Genomic DNA, 17902 nt, shown 5'->3' with positions numbered 1-17902 from the left:
AGTGGTAAAAAAAATCACTTGTGAGTTCCAGGCTAATATTAAAAGCAGAACTTCAGTAATTTTTTCATCTTTTCATCTATTTACCACATCAATACTGGGCACGTTCACCCCCTTCTTGCCCAGACCAATTTTCAGCTTTCAGCGCTCTCGCACTTTGAATGCCAATTACTCAGTCATGCAACACTGTACCCAAATAAAGTTTTATCGTTTTTTTTTACACAAATATAGCTTTATTTTGGGGGTATTTAATCACCACTGTTTTATTTTTATTTTTTGCGTCATAAATAAAAAAAAGAGCGATTTAAAACAAGACAAAAAAAAAGCCTTTTTTTAGTTTCTATAATCACATTTTGCCAAAAGGTAATTCTTGTTCATAAATTTGGACCAAAATGTTTACTGCTACGGTGCCTGTTAGGCCTGATAGGCCAGAAACATTGTCCCTGACTCATATGGTGTCCAGCCAGGTGACTGGCTTGTTTCCCATAGACTTAAGGGGCCAGATTCACGTAGAATTCCGGCGGCGTAATGTATTGCATTTACGTTACACCGCCGCAAGTTTTACGGGCAAGTGCTTGATTCACAAAGCACTTGCCTGTAAACTTGCGGCGGCGTAGCGTAAATCCGTCCGGCACAAGCCCGCCTAATTCAAATGGGGCGTGTATCATTTAAATTAGGCGCGTTCCCGCGCCGAACATACTGCAAATGCTCCGTTTTGAAATTTCCCGCTGTGCTTTGCGCGAAATGACGTCGCACCGACGTAATTTTTTGAACTGCGATGTGCGTTACGTCCTTTCGTATTCCCGGACGACTTATTCTTCGGTTCGCTGTAGGTTGAGACCATCTCCAGCTCCAGCCATTCGGGCTTTCAACATCATCCTGTGTATTTTCAGGGTCTTATTGGTAGCTATGGTCTTTATCAAAACAAGGAGCATACGCCTGCATATGTACGTGGACACCCTTCTCCTACTGCCCCAAAACAAAGTAGTGTAGGGATGAGCTTCGAGTTCGAGTTGAACCTATGTTCGACTCGAACATCGTATGTTCGATCGTTCGCCGAATTGCAAATTTTATGGGTTGTTCGCGCCAAATTCGAGTGGCGCGTCACAGCCCATAATTCACTGTGGCATCGCAGTGCATTGCTGGCTGATGATTGGCCAAGCATGCACTATGACCGGCATGCTTGGTCAATCACAGCGCCGTCTGTACAGAGAGCCGTAATTGGCCAAAGCCAGGGTGACTTTGGCCAATTACGCCTATGGGGATTTAGTACACACCCCACACTATATAAGGCTGCCTGGAAGTCGGCCTTGTGTAGTGTGTTCCGGCGTGCTGAGAGATAGAGAGAGAGAGACAGTGTCATTTCATTTGAGTTAGAGCAGGCAGGCAGGCGAATCAGTTAGCTGCAGTTACAGTGTGGAGAGGATATATATGCATCCTAGGTGTTGTATATATATTTGTACACTGTATTCAGTGTATTTAGCTAGATCCATTCCTGTTATTCTCTTCATAATATACTGACAGGCAGGCAGGTGATTGGGCTAGCTGCAGTATTTTCACTTAGTGTACTGTGTCCTTTGCACAGTGTGCACCTAAAGCTTACCTGAATACAATTGCTGGTGTTCTCATAAAAACACAGGTAGGGACCTCCAGTATTCAGTTTTAGTGTCCTTTGCACAGTGTGCACCTAAAGCTTACCTGAATACAATTGCTGGTGTTCTCATACAAATATAGGCAGGGACCCCCAGTATTTTGTTTTAGTGTCCTTTGCACAGTGTGCACCTAAAGCTTACATGAATACAATTGCTGGTGTTCTCATACAAATACAGGCAGGGACCTCCAGTATTTTGTTTTAGTGTCCTTTGCACAGTGTGCGCCTAAAGCTTACCTGAATACAATTGCTGGTGTTCTTATTCTAATACCACAGGCAGGGATCTGCAAGTATTTTCCCTTAGTGTACTGTGTCCTCTGAACAGTGTGCACCTAAAGCTACCTGACTACAATTGCTGGTGTTCTTATACTAATACCAAAATTACAAACAGATTCTGCTTAACAACAAACCTACAGCCCCTGTCTTTTTTGTCTGTATACTGCTGTTCAGAGTATATAGGGCCTGGGGGCCCCACGCCTTTCCTTTTTTTAATTTGGGCGCGGGGTTCCCCTTAATATTCATACAAGGCCCAAAGGGGCTGGTAATGGCCTGGGAGGGGGGGGGGGGGTGGAACCCATGCCATTTTTCTCAATGATTTTCATCCATATTGCCAGGACCAGACATTACATTAAAGCCGCAAGCAGTTTTAAATGACTTTTTTCCTATAGAAATGTAATTTTGTGCAGGGACAGTTCTAAACACGGGAAACACATTCCACTTCACAGGCATACTATAGACACCCAGCAGGTACTATATTTAAAGGAATATTTCACTTTTTTTCACTTTAAGCATCATTAAAATCACTGCTCCCTAAAAAAACTTCAGTTTTTAAAACTTTTTTTTTTCATTGATACATTCCCTGGGGCAGGACCCAGGTCCCCAAACCCTTTTTAGGACAATAACTTGCATTATAGCCTTTAAAATTAGCACTTTTGATTTTGAACGTTCAAGTCCCATAGACTTTAATGGGGTTCTAAAGTTCGCGCGAACGTTCGGTCAGTTCGAAGGTTCTGATGCGAACCGAACCGGGGGGGTATTCGGCTCATCCCTAATCAAGAGGACCATTGCCTTGACTCTGGATACTGATGTTCTGGAACAGAATACTCCTGGTCCTGTCTTCTTCCCACCTGTGCACCTTTCAGTGTCTAAAATGATTGGCACTGTGGTGCCTTCGGATCCGAGGGTCAAGTAAAAGCTGGAGAAGATGGCTATTCCACAAGGGGTTTCTCCAGCAGTGGGAACCATGAAGCATAATTTAGGTTATCTACATAACATCAGTCTTGAGAGTGAGTCCCCTGGTGGCTGCAATAGAAAAACTGGCTCATTTGCCATTCCATTGCCCCATTTCCTGGTTCACACTTATGTCCGATGCTAGCAATATGGAATGGGGGGGGGGGGGGGGGCTTGCTGCCTGTCGGGGATAGCTCAAGGCAGGCGGGGCTGTCAATTTCACAGATTGTATTGTACATTCTAAAACTAAGGGCAACCTTCTGCACCCTACAGGCCTTTCACCATATAATGAAGGGAGCGTCAGTGCTCTTAGGTTAGTCAGCACCATGGCGGTCTCCTACGTTAAAAGACAAAGGGGACTAAAAGCCTGTTTTCTATTACAGGAAGCGGAGCCAATTATGTCTTGGGCTCAGAAGATTTGAGCCTACATCTCAGCGGCTTATGTCCCCAGAGTCCAAAATATTCTAACAGAATTTCTTTCCAGAGTCCAATTGGACAACAACAAATGGTCTCTACATGTGGAGGTTTTCAGGCACAGATGCCCTGATGGATCATTGGAAATGCAGTAGGACCTGTGCGTTTCTTCCAGTCCTGGTCAACCTCGGGTTTCTATGATGACTCCAAACAGAGGTTGTGGAGGTAGTGGCAGTGATGCCTTATTGGCAAATTAGGCCAGGGTTCCACTTGCTAGCACAGATCAGCTTCCAGAACACAGTGCACCTTCTCCTCGGGCTAGACCTTCTGGGCCATATTCTGAGAGAAGTTACGATGGAGTATCTCAGGATACTCCATCGTATCTCTCTTTTTTGGCCAGTGTATCTATGCGAGTGATTCTTAGAATCATTTTCGCATAGATACACTTGAGATCCGCCATGTGTAAGTCACTTACACTGTTGGATCTTAAATGTAATTACGCCGCCCGCTGCTAGATGGCATTTACGTGAAGGTCTCATTTGTTTATGCAAATGAGCCTGCTACGCCGATTCCCGAATGATTTCGCGTCGCGTACCCGTCGCTAACGTCGTTTTTCGTAAGCGGAAACTTACTCCTGCTATATGAGGAGTACGTTTCCGCATGTCCCACGTAGGCCATGTTACGGATAGCGTCGGGTCCGCGTCTTGTTTTTCCGTTGGCTACGTCGTTTCCCTAAGTCGTTCTTGAATACGTCTTTACGTCAATGACGCACACGTCGGCATCATTGACGTTTTCCGCCGAGAACTGGAGCATGCGCACTGGTCTTTTTTAAGCCCGGCGCATGCGCAGTTACTTAGAGTCGGGGCGCGCTTAATTTGAATAGAAGCCGCCCCCTTGAAGATACGCGTGGCTACGCCGGGCCATTTACACTCCACCGCCCCAACCTACGGAGCAAGTGTTTGGGGAATACAGCACTTGCTCCTGTAGTTTGGGGCGGCGGAGTGTAAATGCCTTACGCGCCGCCCGCGGACATTTAGAGAGAATATGGGCCTCTGTCACTAGGGGCAATTCTACATCCATGTTCAGCACGGTTGCATCTGATGGCCTGGTTTTCGAGATTGGAGTTCCATGGCTGCTCCTCCAATGTCATCTCTGCTCTCTTGAATATGAGAAGAATGAATGCAAACAAAGTATACAGAAGAATCTGGTCAAAGTTTGTTCAAATACATGTCTGCTGCTGACAGATCATGTAGTGATCTAGAAGTTCTAAATGTTTCTAGGCTTCCTCCAGACGATTTTAGATCTGGCTCTATCAGTCAGCTCCCTCGGAATTCAAGTGTCAGCGTTTCTTCACAGATGTATCCCGGTCTAGGCATTTTTTCCTATCCAACAATTCTTCAAGAGAGCAGCTAGGCTCAGACCTTGCAGAGGTTTTCCAAATTAATTCTCCCTCTTCTCAACTCCTCAGGAATTGGAGCAGAGTGTTCTAGGGCTGTCTCCGTTAAAGGCCTCTCTGTCAAGTTTGCCTTTTTCCTGGATATCACGTCAGCTTAAAAAGCCTCAGAGATTGATTCACTGGTCATGGAGAACTTTTCTTAACGTTCTTTCCAGTTCGAGCGGTGCTGTTACCTATGCTTGACTCAATTCCCAAGGGTGCATGAGTCTTTCATATTGTCAGGGCTGGGCTCAGCCCTTCCTTCTCTGTGCTGGCAGCTCAGCTGTCAGCCAGGGGCGGACTGACAACTCATGGGGCCCCTGGGCAATAAGAGATTATGGGGCTCCCAGGCAATAGATTATGGGGCCACACAGTATACACACACAAACACACATACAGTATACACACACAGACACACAATATACACACACAGTATACACACACACAGAATACACATACACACACTGAAAAGGTACTGGAGAGGCAGGGCAGAAATAATCTTGGGATTTAAAAAAAAACACAGATTTTTACATACTGTCCCTGGTTTTGCTGAGGCTGGCAGCCCTGATGGGTCCCCCTAGTGGCATGGGGCTCTCGGGCAGTGCCCGAGTGGTCGAATGGTCAGTCCGCCCCTGCTGTCAGCTAATTGCCAGCTCCCATCTCTCCACAGTGATCCACCTGTTGATGATCCTGTTCGTCAGCTCTGCCTACTTAACCACTTAAGACCCGGACCAATATACAGGTTAAGGACCTTGCCCCTTTTTGCAATTTGGCACTGCGTCGCTTTAACTGACAATTGCGTGGTTGTGCGACGTGGCTCCCAAACAAAATTGGCGTTCTTTTTTTCCCACAAATTGAGCTTTCTTTTGGTGGTATTTGATCACCTCTGCGGTTTTTATTTTTTGTGCTATAAACAAAAATAGAGCAACAATTTTGAAAAAAATGCAATATTTTTTACTTTTTGCTATAATAAATATCCACAAAAAAGATATAAAAAAACATTTTTTTTCTCAGTTTAGGCCGATACGTATTCTTCTACCTATTTTTGGTAAAAAAAATTGCAATAAGCGTTTATCGATTGGTTTGCGCAAAATGTATAGTGTTTACAAAATAGGAGATAGTTTTATGCAGTGCTTTAAGTGGGCCAAAAGAGGTGCCGGTACTCTATTAGGCGCCGGTGCTCCCCCCCCCCCCCCAATACTGAACATGAAAATACCCTTAGAAAGTACCCTGAAAAAGAGCTACTGTAGAAAGAGCTACTGAACATAAATAAAATGTGCAAAAGGGTATTGAACAAAATGGGCTCTGCACGTGCACTGTGCGAACACTCTGGAGCTCATCCTTAATCCTATGTAATGTATCCCTCTCAGGGCTTTCAGCATGTAAGGGGTTAAATTATTGCAGGATTAATCATTTAACCCCTTACTGTAAGGGATTAAATGATTAATCTTGCAATCATTTAACCCCTTACATGCTGAAAGCCCTGAAGGATGCATTACACTGGATTAATCATTTAACCCCTTACATGCTGAAAGCCCTGAGGGTATAGATCATGAAGCTCTGTTATTGATCAAATTATTGCAGGCCGCAGCAGGAGGGGGCTTTTGGCAATGGCATCAGGCAGACAGGCATGTTGGACTTCAATTTGTACAAAGTACTACCTTAAAAAAAAAAAAATGTTTAACAGCAGAATCTAATGGGACCTGGAGGGGGGTCTTTTTCTAACAGTGTCCCATGGACAGTCTATTAGAAAGTGTCCCCTCTAGGCCCCATTAGAGACTACAACAGAGTCTAATGGGACCCCCTCTGTGTGCCATGACTCTCACCCCTGCCCAACCTCTCACAAAGTAGAAATACAATTGTAGCGCTACTCTTACCTTAACTGTGGGTGCTGTAGCTGTGGCTGGCTCCCACATCCTCTGTGGCTGGTTCCTGTGGGTGGCTAGCTGGCACCCTGCTGTGGCTGGCTGGATCCCTGGTGTGGGTGGGTCACCGTGGGTGGCTGGCATCCTGCTGTGGATAGTCACTGTGGCTGGTTTGCTCCTGTGGGTGGCTGGCTCCCTGCTGTGGGTGGGTCACTGTGGCTGGTTGGCTCCTGTGGGTGGTTGGCTGGCACCCCATTGTAGCTGGCTGGTTTCCTGGTGTGGGTGGGTCACTGTGGGTGGCTGGCTGGCACCCTGGCCCTGCTGTGGATGAGTCACCATGGGTGGCTGGCACCCTGGCCCTGCTGTGGGTGGGTCACCGTGGGTGGCTGGCTTCTGTGGGTGGCTGCCTGGCACCCTGCTGTTGGTGGCTGGCCTGGCTCTCTGCCGTGGGTCAGTGGGTGGCTGTCTCACACGGTGCAGCCTGCTGTGGGTGACTGGCCTGGCTCCCTGCTGTGGGTCAGTGGCTGGCTTGCATGGTGCACCCTGCTGTGGGTGGCTGGCCTGGCTCCCTGCTGTGGGTCAGGGGCTGGCTTGCATGGTGCACCCTGCTGTGGGTGGCTGGCCTGGCTCCCTGCTGTGGGTCAGTGGCTGGCTTGCACGGTGCAGCCTGCTGTGGGTGGGTGGCTGGCCTGGCTCCCTGCTGTGGGTCAGTGGGTGGGTCGGTGGCTGGCTGACATGGTGCAGCCTGCTGTGGGTGGCTGGCCTGGCTCCCTGATGTGGGTCAGTGGGTGGGTGGGTCGGTGGCTGGCTGACACGGTGCAGCCTACTGTGGGTGACTGGCCTGGCTCCCTGCTGTGGGTCAGTGGCTGGCTTGCATGGTGCTCCCTGCTGTGGTTGGGTGGCTGGCCTGGCTCCCTGCTGTAGGTCAGTGGCTGGCTTGCACGGTGCACCCTGCTGTGGGTGGCTGGTCTGGCTCCATGCTGTGGGTCAGTGGCTGGCTTGCACGGTGCTCCCTGCTGTGGGTGGGTGTCTGGCCTGGCTCCCTGCTGTGGGTCGGTGGGTGGCTGGCACAATGCACCCTGCTGCAGGTGGCTAGCCTGGCTCCCTGCTGTGGCTGACAGAGAGGGGGTGGGCTGACAAAGGGAGGATGGGCTGATAGAGGAGGGGTGGGCTGACAGAGAGGGGGTGGGCTGACAGAGGAGGAGTGGACTGACAGAGAGGGGGGTGGGCTGACAGAGGAGGTGTGGACTGACAGAGAGGAGTGGGCTGAGAGGGGATGGGAGCTGACAGAGGGGGGTGGGCTGACAGAGAGGGGGATGGGCTGACAGAGAGGTTGGTGGGTTGACAGAGGGGGGGTGGGTTGACAGAGGGGGGGGTGGGCTGACAGAGGGGGGTGGGCTGACAGAGGGGAGATGGGTTGGCAGAGGAGGACTGGGCTGAGAGGGGGTGGGTGCTGACAGAGGGGGGGTGGGCTGACAGAGGGGGGTGGGCTGACAGAGGGGGGTGGGCTGACAGAGGGGAGATGGGTTGGCAGAGGAGGAGTGGGCTGAGAGGGGGTGGGTGCTGACAGAGGGGGGGTGGGCTGACAGAGGGGGGGTGGGCTGACAGAGGGGGGTGGGCTGACAGAGGGGAGATGGGTTGGCAGAGGAGGAGTGGGCTGAGAGGGGGTGGGTGCTGACAGAGGGGGGGTGGGCTGACAGAGGGGGGTAGGCTGACAGAGGGGAGATGGGTTGGCAGAGGAGGAGTGGGCTGAGAGGGGGTGGGTACTGACAGAGGGGGGTGGGCTGACAGAGGGGAGATGGGTTGGCAGAGGAGGAGTGGGCTGAGAGGGGGTGGGTACTGACAGAGGGGGGGTGGGCTGACAGAGGGGGGTAGGCTGACAGAGGGGAGATGGGTTGGCAGAGGAGGAGTGGGCTGAGAGGGGGTGGGTGCTGACAGAGGGGGGGTGGGCTGACAGAGGGGGGTAGGCTGACAGAGGGGAGATGGGTTGGCAGAGGAGGAGTGGGCTGAGAGGGGGTGGGTGCTGACAGAGGGGGGGTGGGCTGAAAGGGGGGGGGGGGTTGACAGAGGAGGGGTGGGCTGTGGGCTGACAGAGGAGGGGTGGGCTGTGGGCTGACAGAGGATGGGTGGGCTGACAAAGGGGGTGTGGGCTGCCTGACATAGAGGAGGATGGCTGACATAGAGGAGGTGGTTTGAGAGAGGAGAATGGCTTAAACGGGGGGTGATGGTGACAGAGACCTCAGAAATTCAAAGCGCCCTAGGCCGAGAGGCGGGACTCCAGCAAGTGGTCACGACCAGCCGCATCCACAGGTGACCAGCTCCGCCTCCGTCGATGATTTGCAGGGCGCTCGCAACACAAATGCCCTGTGATTGGCCAAACAGGGTCATGTGCGGCCGTTCGCTGTGGAATTCTGGGACATGTAGTCATGATGCGAGGCTCGGATCATGACTCATGATGCGAGCCTCACATCATGACTACATGTCCCAGAATTCCACAGCGTACGGCCGCACATGACCCTGTCCGGCCAATCACAGGGCTTTTGTATGGCTGCCGCCTACTGTATTGAAGTCGACTTCAAAGGAAAAAAAAAAAAAACGTCAGCGAGAGCGACACGGACGCCGGTATTTTGTGCCCTCCCCCAATGTTGCGCCCGGTGCGATACGCCAGTGCGTTCCAGTACGAGAAACCCACGTACTGGGCGCACGGAGAGGTGCTGGTACTCTCCAGGGCCATTTTTGGAAGTGGCGGTACTGAGTACCGCCGCGTTCCGGCCCAGTTAAAGCACTGGTTTTATGGCATTTTTATTAATATATTTTTTTTACTACTAATGGCGGCGATCAGCGATTTTTTTCGTGACTGCGACATTATGGCGGACACATCGGACACTTTTGACACATTTTTGGGACCATTGTCATTTTCACAGCGAAAAGTGCTATAAAAATGGGGTTAAGTGTGACCTCATGTGTGTTTCTAACTGTAGGGGGGCAGGGCTGGACGTGTGATGTCAGTGATCATCGTTCCCTATATCAGGGAACAGACGATCACTGACATTGCCACAGAGAAGAACGGGGAAGGTTTGTTTACTCTCACCTCTCCCCGTTCTTCAGCTCCTCTGATCGGATTGTGGGACACCCGTGGCGATCGGGTCCGCGGGCCTGGTCACGGAGCTTCGGACTGGGTCGCGAGCGCGCCGGCGCGCTCGCAACCCACGGCTGGGCTCTTAAAGGGGACATATATATACGTCCATGTGCCCAGCCGTGCCATTCTGCTGATGTATATCGTCGTGCGGCTGTCGTTAAGTGGTTAACCACTTACCCCCCGGAACATATTGCTGCCTAAAGACCAGAGTACTTTTTGCGATTCGGGACTGCGTCGCTTTAACAGACAATTGCGCGGTCGTGCGACGTGGCTCCCAAACAAAATTGGCGTCCTTTTTTTCCCACAAATAGAGCTTTCTTTTGGTGGTATTTGATCACCTCTGCGTTTTTTATTTTTTGCGCTATAAACAAAAATAGAGCGACAATTTTGAAAAAAATGAATATTTTTTACTTTTTGCTGTAATAAATATCCCCCAAAAATATATAAAAAAACATTTTTTTTCCTCAGTTTAGGCCGATACGTATTCTTCTACATATTTTTCGTAAAAAAAATCGCAATAAGTGTTTATTGATTGGTTTGCGCAAAAGTTATAGTGTTTACAAAATAGGGGGTATTTTTATGGCATTTTTATTAATATTTTTTTTACTAGTAATGGCGGCGATCAGCGATTTTTTTTTCGGTATTGCGACATTATGGCGGACACTTCGGACATTTTTGACACATTTTTGGGACCATTGGCATTTTTATAGCGATCAGTGCTATAAAAATGCATTAGATTACTATAAAAATGCCACTGGCAGTGAAGGGGTTAACACTAGGGGGCGGGGAAGGGGTTAAGTATGCCTGGGTGTGTTCTAACTGTGGGGGGGGGGGTGGCCTCACTAGGGGAAACACTGATTTTCTGTTCATACATTGTATGAACAGAAAATCAGCATTTCCCCTGCTGACAGGAACGAGAGCTGTGTGTTTACACACACAGCTCCCGTTCCCCGCTCTGTACCGAGCGATCGCGTGTGCCCGGCGGCGATCGCGCCCGCCGGGCACACGCACGGGAGTCGGGGGCGAGCGGGGAGCGCGCGCGCGCGCCTCCGGCGGCGCGCACGCGCCCCCTAGTGGCGGCTATACGATAGGACGTATAGCTACGGGCTCTCGCCCAGGAGAGCCGACCTGCCGCCGTATAATGACGGTGGCTGGTCGGCTACTAGTTAAAGCCTTCCAGTTCATTTGCTCTTTGCCTTTGGACGTTGGCTTGGGCGACTACCCGATCCGGTTACTGAACTCTGGCTATGTTTTGATTACGCTCACCTTTTTATTTTTATTATTAAACAAGTGTGATTTAACTGTACTTCTGTCTAGGTCTGATTCATGTTTTTTTACACATATCTACAAAGCTTCCTTCAGGCTTCAGAATGCCTGTTCATTCTTTAGGCCATCCAACAGGTTTAGAGAGCCAAGGGCTTGGCTCCTTTGAGGTAGTGTCTGCACACTCGACCAAGCATGGGTCTACATCTTTGGCAGCTTTGCAGCATGTGGTTCCCAAAGTAGTCTGAAAGGCGGCCTTGTGGTCCTCAATCAATACATTCATGACTCATTATTGTGTAGTCTGCTTCCTTATCCTCTGTTTATTTTGGCTTGCAGGCCTGTTTGTTGACGGCACAAATTAAAGCCTTGGGCTAGCATTGCCCGCCCATTGGGTGTATGGCGAGTTACTTCCCATACATCCTATAGGGGAGGAGTGGAGGCGGGTTTAACCCATGCGTATGCTGTCATGGAGTCCATCAGGAAAGGAAAATGAAGGTAAGTATTTTATAATACATTTTCATTTTTTTCCATCCTTATCAACCACTTTTAAAGTGTACCTTTCAAGATTATTTTTAATCATTTTACCAGACCATCAATTTGAGGGTGGTACACTGAAATATATTTCTAAACTAACACAGCTCTTTGGTTACCTTTGAAATGCAGAGGGCTCATTGGTCTGTCAACAGGAGTTATTCTCTCATCCACATTGAATGTGTGAGTGGGGGAAACCGTTTTTTTTCTTCGTTCAACCCACTGGCCTATCTTAGAGCAATGCAGTTAGCTAGCCTTCAGAATTGCCATTTACACAAATTACCGTATTTATCGGGGTATTGCGCGCTCCGGCATATAGCGTGCACCCCTAAAGTGGACCCGCATTCCTGTAAAAAAAACATTTTAGTACTTACAGTTTTGGTGTCTTGCGCGGCGTCCATCGGCGGCCTCGTCGGGTCCGGCGTCCGTCTGCGGCTTGGGTGGTGTCCTCCTCGTCGGGTCCGGCGTCCTTCTGCGGTGTTCTCCCCCCTCGATCCCCGCTTCCCGCACTGAGTTTGAACCACTGCACCGGCATATACCGAGCGCAGTACACTCGGGTATAGTCAGGCAGGCTCGGCTCCTCTCGCTGTCACGTCCTGTACGTCCAGGACGTGACCGCGAAAGGAGCCAAGCCTGCCCGAGTGTACTGCGCTCGGTATATGCCGGCGCAGTGGTTCAAACTCGGCGCGGGAAGCGGGTATCGGCGTATATCGCGTACCCACGATTTTGCCCTGATTTGTGTGCAGTATACGCCGATAAATACGGTACTCCCATTTGGACTAAGCCAAGCTTGGCAGAACATACATGGCAGAACATAACTACTCATCATGCTCATACCACCTTTGCAGTTCTGGACTCTCAGAAGTATTTTACCATGGATTTGGGCTCCATTCACACCAATGTGTTTTTTCATGCTTTTTGCAGAAACGTAGGACATTATTTTTAACATGGGTTCCTATGGAACATGTTCACATCAATGCATTTTTGTTCCTCTGCATCTTTGGAAAGGGCCGGGGACGTTTTTAAATGCAAAATGGTGCTTTTTTGATTCAATAGACTAGAGAAGTTTCAGAAAAGCATGTAGTGCATTTTTACCGCAATTTTGCTGCGTTTTCTATTTTTTCTGCCCAACAACAAACCCCCCCTTCCCAAAAGGCATAAAAAATGCAAATTGCTGCAAAACCGCAGAAGAAAAAGCACTGCAGAAATGCTCAAAAGCCAACAGCATAGGTGAGAATGAAGATATTCCATCATAAAACTAACATGATTCCTGAAAGATACATTCCTGTAATATCATGCTTGAATGTTGTCTGAGACTGTATAATGAATGTAATTTGTGAATTCCTGCTTAAATTAAATCAGCTATTTTGTGTGCCCACATTTAATGTACTGAAAAAATAACAGGGAAAGTACCTATTTTTTCATATATGGTATATTGTAGTTGATGAATCATACAATTTATTCTGGCGTACTTAGTAAATCCCTGACCAGACTTGATACGTACATGCTTGTATGTAATCAAAACTTGCTGAAAGGCCAGAGTATGTTGATGGCTGTTTTAAATCAATACTCAATACACAATAAAACTAACAGAAATTTTGGCCTAATACTGCTAATGCTAAATTAAATGTATTATTTACAAATATTAGTCTAAAAACTTGTTTCACTATGGTGAAAAAAACATTTACCCTTTCAATGGGTCCCCCTACCCACTGCAAAGTTTTGTTGCTTGTTTTGCCTAGGGCAGGGGTGTCAAACTCAATTTCATCGTGGGCCGCATCAGCATTATGATTGCCCTCAAAAGGGCCGGTTGTATCTGTAAGATTAGATGTCCAGTGCATCCCCTCACCTTTACATTAGATGTCAAGAGCCATCCCACCATCAGAAGTTGAATCCTCCAACTCTCCCTTACATCAAAGTGCACCCCCTTTCCTTATGCTGCTGCTGGGAAGAAGCTGGATGCATTGCTTGAAAGCAGAAAGTAAGGGTCTGGAGTAGGACCAGAGGAGGGTTGGATCTCTTCTGCAGCTGCAGCAGAGGTGCGAGGGCCACATGAAATGGCCTGGAGGGCCTTGTGTTTGACACCTGTGGTCTAGGGGGATGATGAATGAGGTGATATACACTGCTCAAAAAAATTAAAGGAACACTTTTGAATCAGAACTCCTGGGATATTGATCTGGTCAGTTAAGTAGCAGAGGGGGAGCGGTATATACAGAGGGGGTTGTTAATCAGTTTCAGCTGCTTTGCTGTTAATTGAAATTAACAACAGGTGCACTAGATGGGCAACAATGAGACAACCTCCAAAACAGGAATGGTTTTTCAGGTGGAGGTGTCTGACATTTTTTTCCCCTACTCATCTTTTCTGACAGTTTTTCACTAGTTTTGCATTTGGCTAGGGTCAGTGTCACTACTGGTAGCACAAGGCGATACTTGGACCCTATAAAGGTTGCACAGGCAGTCCAACTCCTCCAGGATGGCACATCAATACTTGTCATTGCCAGAAGTTTTGCCGTGTCTCCCAGCACAGTCTCAAGAGCATGGAGGAGATTCCAGGAGACAGGCAGTTACTCTAGGAGAGCTGAACAGAGCTGTAGAAGGTCCTTAACCCATGAGCAGGACCGGTATCTGCTCCATTGTGCAAGGAGGAACAGGATGAGCACTGCCAGAGCCCTACAAAATGACCTCCAGCAGGCCATTGGTGTGAATGTCTCTGACTAAACAATCAGAAACAGACTTCATGGGGGTGGCCTGAGGGCCCGACTTCCTCTAGTGTGCTCTGTGCTCACTGCCGGACACTGTGGAGCTCGATTGGTATTTTCCATTGAACACCAGAATTGGCAGGTCCGCCACTGGTGCCCCATGCTTTTCACAGATGAGAGCCGGTTCACCCTGAGCATATGTGACAGACGTGAAAGGGTCTGGAGAAGCCGCGGAGAACTTTTTGCTGCCTGTAACAAGGAAGCCTACATAGTGTAGTATCAAACGGATTAATTTATTAATAAAAACAAGTAACACTCACAAGAACGGGCTGTTACAAACCTAGGATCCTATGATTAAGTGACGTTTGGCTGTCACGATACGCGTGAGGACTAGGAGGGTGCTGGTGACGTCATCCGCTCGCGGCCACAGAGCGGGGACACACGCTGAAGTTTGCATGCTGTTTGTAACAGCTCGTTCTTGTGAGTGTTACTTGTTTTTATTAATAAATTAATCCGTTTGATACTACACTATGGAGGCTTCCTTTGTTCTCCCTTTGAGTGCCTAAGCTGGGACCCTGTGAGGCTTTCATTGTGGGATTGGATCTGCTGAGAGGTGTCTGGACACGCATAATACAGCATTCATATAGGCTTCATTTAAGCCTTTTTAAAGGTAAGGGGCTAGTGATTACACTCATCTCCACACTGAGGAAAGGCTGGCGTTGGTGGTTTTAATCACGTGTGCATGTTTACATTCTTGCACTGAAGCATTGTCTATGGACTGTTTGGAGCACTCATGCACTTTATATACCTATAAAACAAGATAATATAGCGCTAATAACTTGACCTGTGAAAAATATATATGTGAAATAAATGGCCAATAATAATATGAGTGAACATAATAAGTGAATTGAAAATATAATACAAAATTCAAAATGTTAGACCCATCCAAATTAATGAATGAGTGTAATAGGAAAAATAGTCCATAAAAAATCAGTGAATTGAGTCCAATTTAAGTGACCAACAGTATCTGCATGTGAAAAGATCCTCCACCGAAGATGAAGTAGAAAGACACCCAATATGTGGGAAATGAAATCTCCTTACCAGAGAAAAAGACCGGGCTTTCAACGGTCTCATAAGGTGTAAGGATGTTTAAAGTCTTCCCTGAAAAGACTATTCCAGACACTGCTACTAACACCAGCATAAGAGCTCCAAGGGACAAGATCCTAATCAGATCCACTCTAGTTTAGCAATTGGCGTTGATGTATTCATAAAATAAAAAATGGCAGGAAACCACATAGTGCGTTACTGTGTAAAAATTGAATTTAATAAAAACAGGTGTGCACTTACAATGATGACTTGGTATAATCGCATATGGGATATGGCGTGGAGAGGATGGCGTTTCCTCAACTTTCCGTTTGCTTCGTACCTCCGTTCGTCACAATTTATTTCACATATATATTTTTCACAGGTCAAGTTATTAGCGCTGTATTATCTTGTTTTTTGTGCTTTTTTGTTTACTATGGTATCTAGTAATTAATACTGGCAGCTCTTTATTTCATTTTACACGGTTATTTAATTGATTTCACACGTTAGCGCAGTGTTTTTTTCTGTTTACACAGAGAAATCCCTTTCCATACTTTATATACCTATGATGAGATTTGATTCTTCCTGTTATTTAAGACTATATATTTTTTTCGCATTTTGCACGGTTTGGTGCACTGGACACACATTTGAATTATATCTTTTTTATGACATTATTTATTAGGTTATTTCACATTTTTTTCACTGCATTATTATTGATTGGCTACTAATCACTTATGTATGTTTTATGGACATTTTTATCTTGAAGGACTTTTTGCTCACATATATTGGATCTCATTCACTTTATTTTTTGTATCTTTTGGCAAATATGCACTGTAAGGCCCCATACACACGATAGAATCCATCCGCAGATAAATCCCAGCAAATGGGTTTCAGCGGATAGATCCTATGATGTGTACACTCCAGCGGATCTGTTTCCGCGGATATTTCTCCCCTGGGATGGATTCCAGCAGATCGAATATTCGCTGACATGCAGAACAAATCCATCTGCTGGAGTCCATCCCAACGGATGGATCCGCTGGTCTGTATAGACTCACCGGATCCATCCGTCCGAAGGGATCCCCCGCATGCGTCGTAATGATTTGACGCATGCGTGGAATTCCTTATATGACAGCGTCGCGCACGTCGCCGCATCATAATCGCGGCGACGGCGCGACACGTCATCGCCAGAGGATTTCGGCGCGGATTTCAATGCGATGGTGTGTACACTCCATCGCATGAAAATCCTCCGAAATCCTCGAGAGGATTTATCCGCGGAAACGGTCCGCTGGACCGTATTCGCGGATAAATTCTATCGTGTGTATGGGGCCTAAGTGTTATATATATATTTGACAGATTTCACGTATCATTATATCTAGTTTTATGTTATTGACTTTACTAGGTTCATTTTGATTGCTTTTATTGGCACATATTGATTACCTGATTATAGGTAATTGTATTACTGTTTCTAGGATGCTTTGTCTCAAGCTTGGGTCTTCGTATGGATCCTGGGAAGGTCTTAGCCATTACCAACTGGCCTCTTCCTGCTAGCCTCAAGGCCACACAGCGCTTTCTTGGCTTCACAAATTATTATAGGCAGTTCATCAGGAATTACTCTTACATTACCGTGCCTATTATTGCTTTGACCAAGAAGGGTGCTAATGTCAAAGACTGGCCCCCCGAAGCTGTCTCTGCGTTTCACAATCTGAAACAGGTCTTTGTCTCTGGACCTCTCTTGAGGAGACCAAATCCTGGGGAGGCATTCTTTATTGAAGTGGACACTTCTTCAGTGGGGGTGGGAGCGGTGCTTCTTCAACTCTTTGAGAAGAGACGTCAACCATGTGCGTTCTTCTCCAAAAAAAACCTCCTGTGTGTTTTTCTTTTAGTGGTCTACTATATTCTGGTTTCTGAGGAGGGCTACATCAGCTGAGCATGCTTTACAGACGTCCATCTATTCCCATTTATGGTCTTGCTGGGCATTTAACTTTGGCGAAACTCTTATGCCGCGTACACACGATCGGATTTTCCGATAAAAAGAGTCTGATGGACTTGTTTCATCGGAAATTCCGATGGGATATTCCGATTGTTTGTGTGTAATTTCGTCTGAGAAAAATTCACGCATGCTCGAAATCAAGTCGACGCATGCTTGGAAGCATTGAACTTTATTTTTCTTGGTTAGTCGTAGTGTTTTACATCACCGCGTTTTGGACGGTCTGAATTTAGTCTGACAGTGTGTATGCAAGACAGCTTGAATGGAATTCCGATGAAAAAACCCATCGGATTTCAGACCATCGGATACTCCAATCGTGTGTACACAGCATTAGCTCTAGAAGTGTCTGTCCAGATATGTTAAAGTCATCCAACAAAAAACATTGACTGTCCTTGTCTTGCCCAAATTTTTCTTTCTTATCTTTCCTTTTTCTTAATTTTTTTATTATAATTTATTTTATTTTGAACAACTTTAAAAACACTTTAAAGTTAATTTTTAATTAGTGATTACTAACAATGATATTTATTATACTATGTAAATACTGCTTTATATAATAATCCTTTTAATATCTTGTTTAAATAACTGCTTGATTTAATTAGGGATATCTT

This window comes from Rana temporaria, chromosome 3 (genome assembly GCF_905171775.1).
Source record: "Rana temporaria chromosome 3, aRanTem1.1, whole genome shotgun sequence".
Lineage (NCBI taxonomy): Eukaryota > Metazoa > Chordata > Amphibia > Anura > Ranidae > Rana > Rana temporaria.
Note: the sequence above shows the minus strand (reverse complement) of the source record.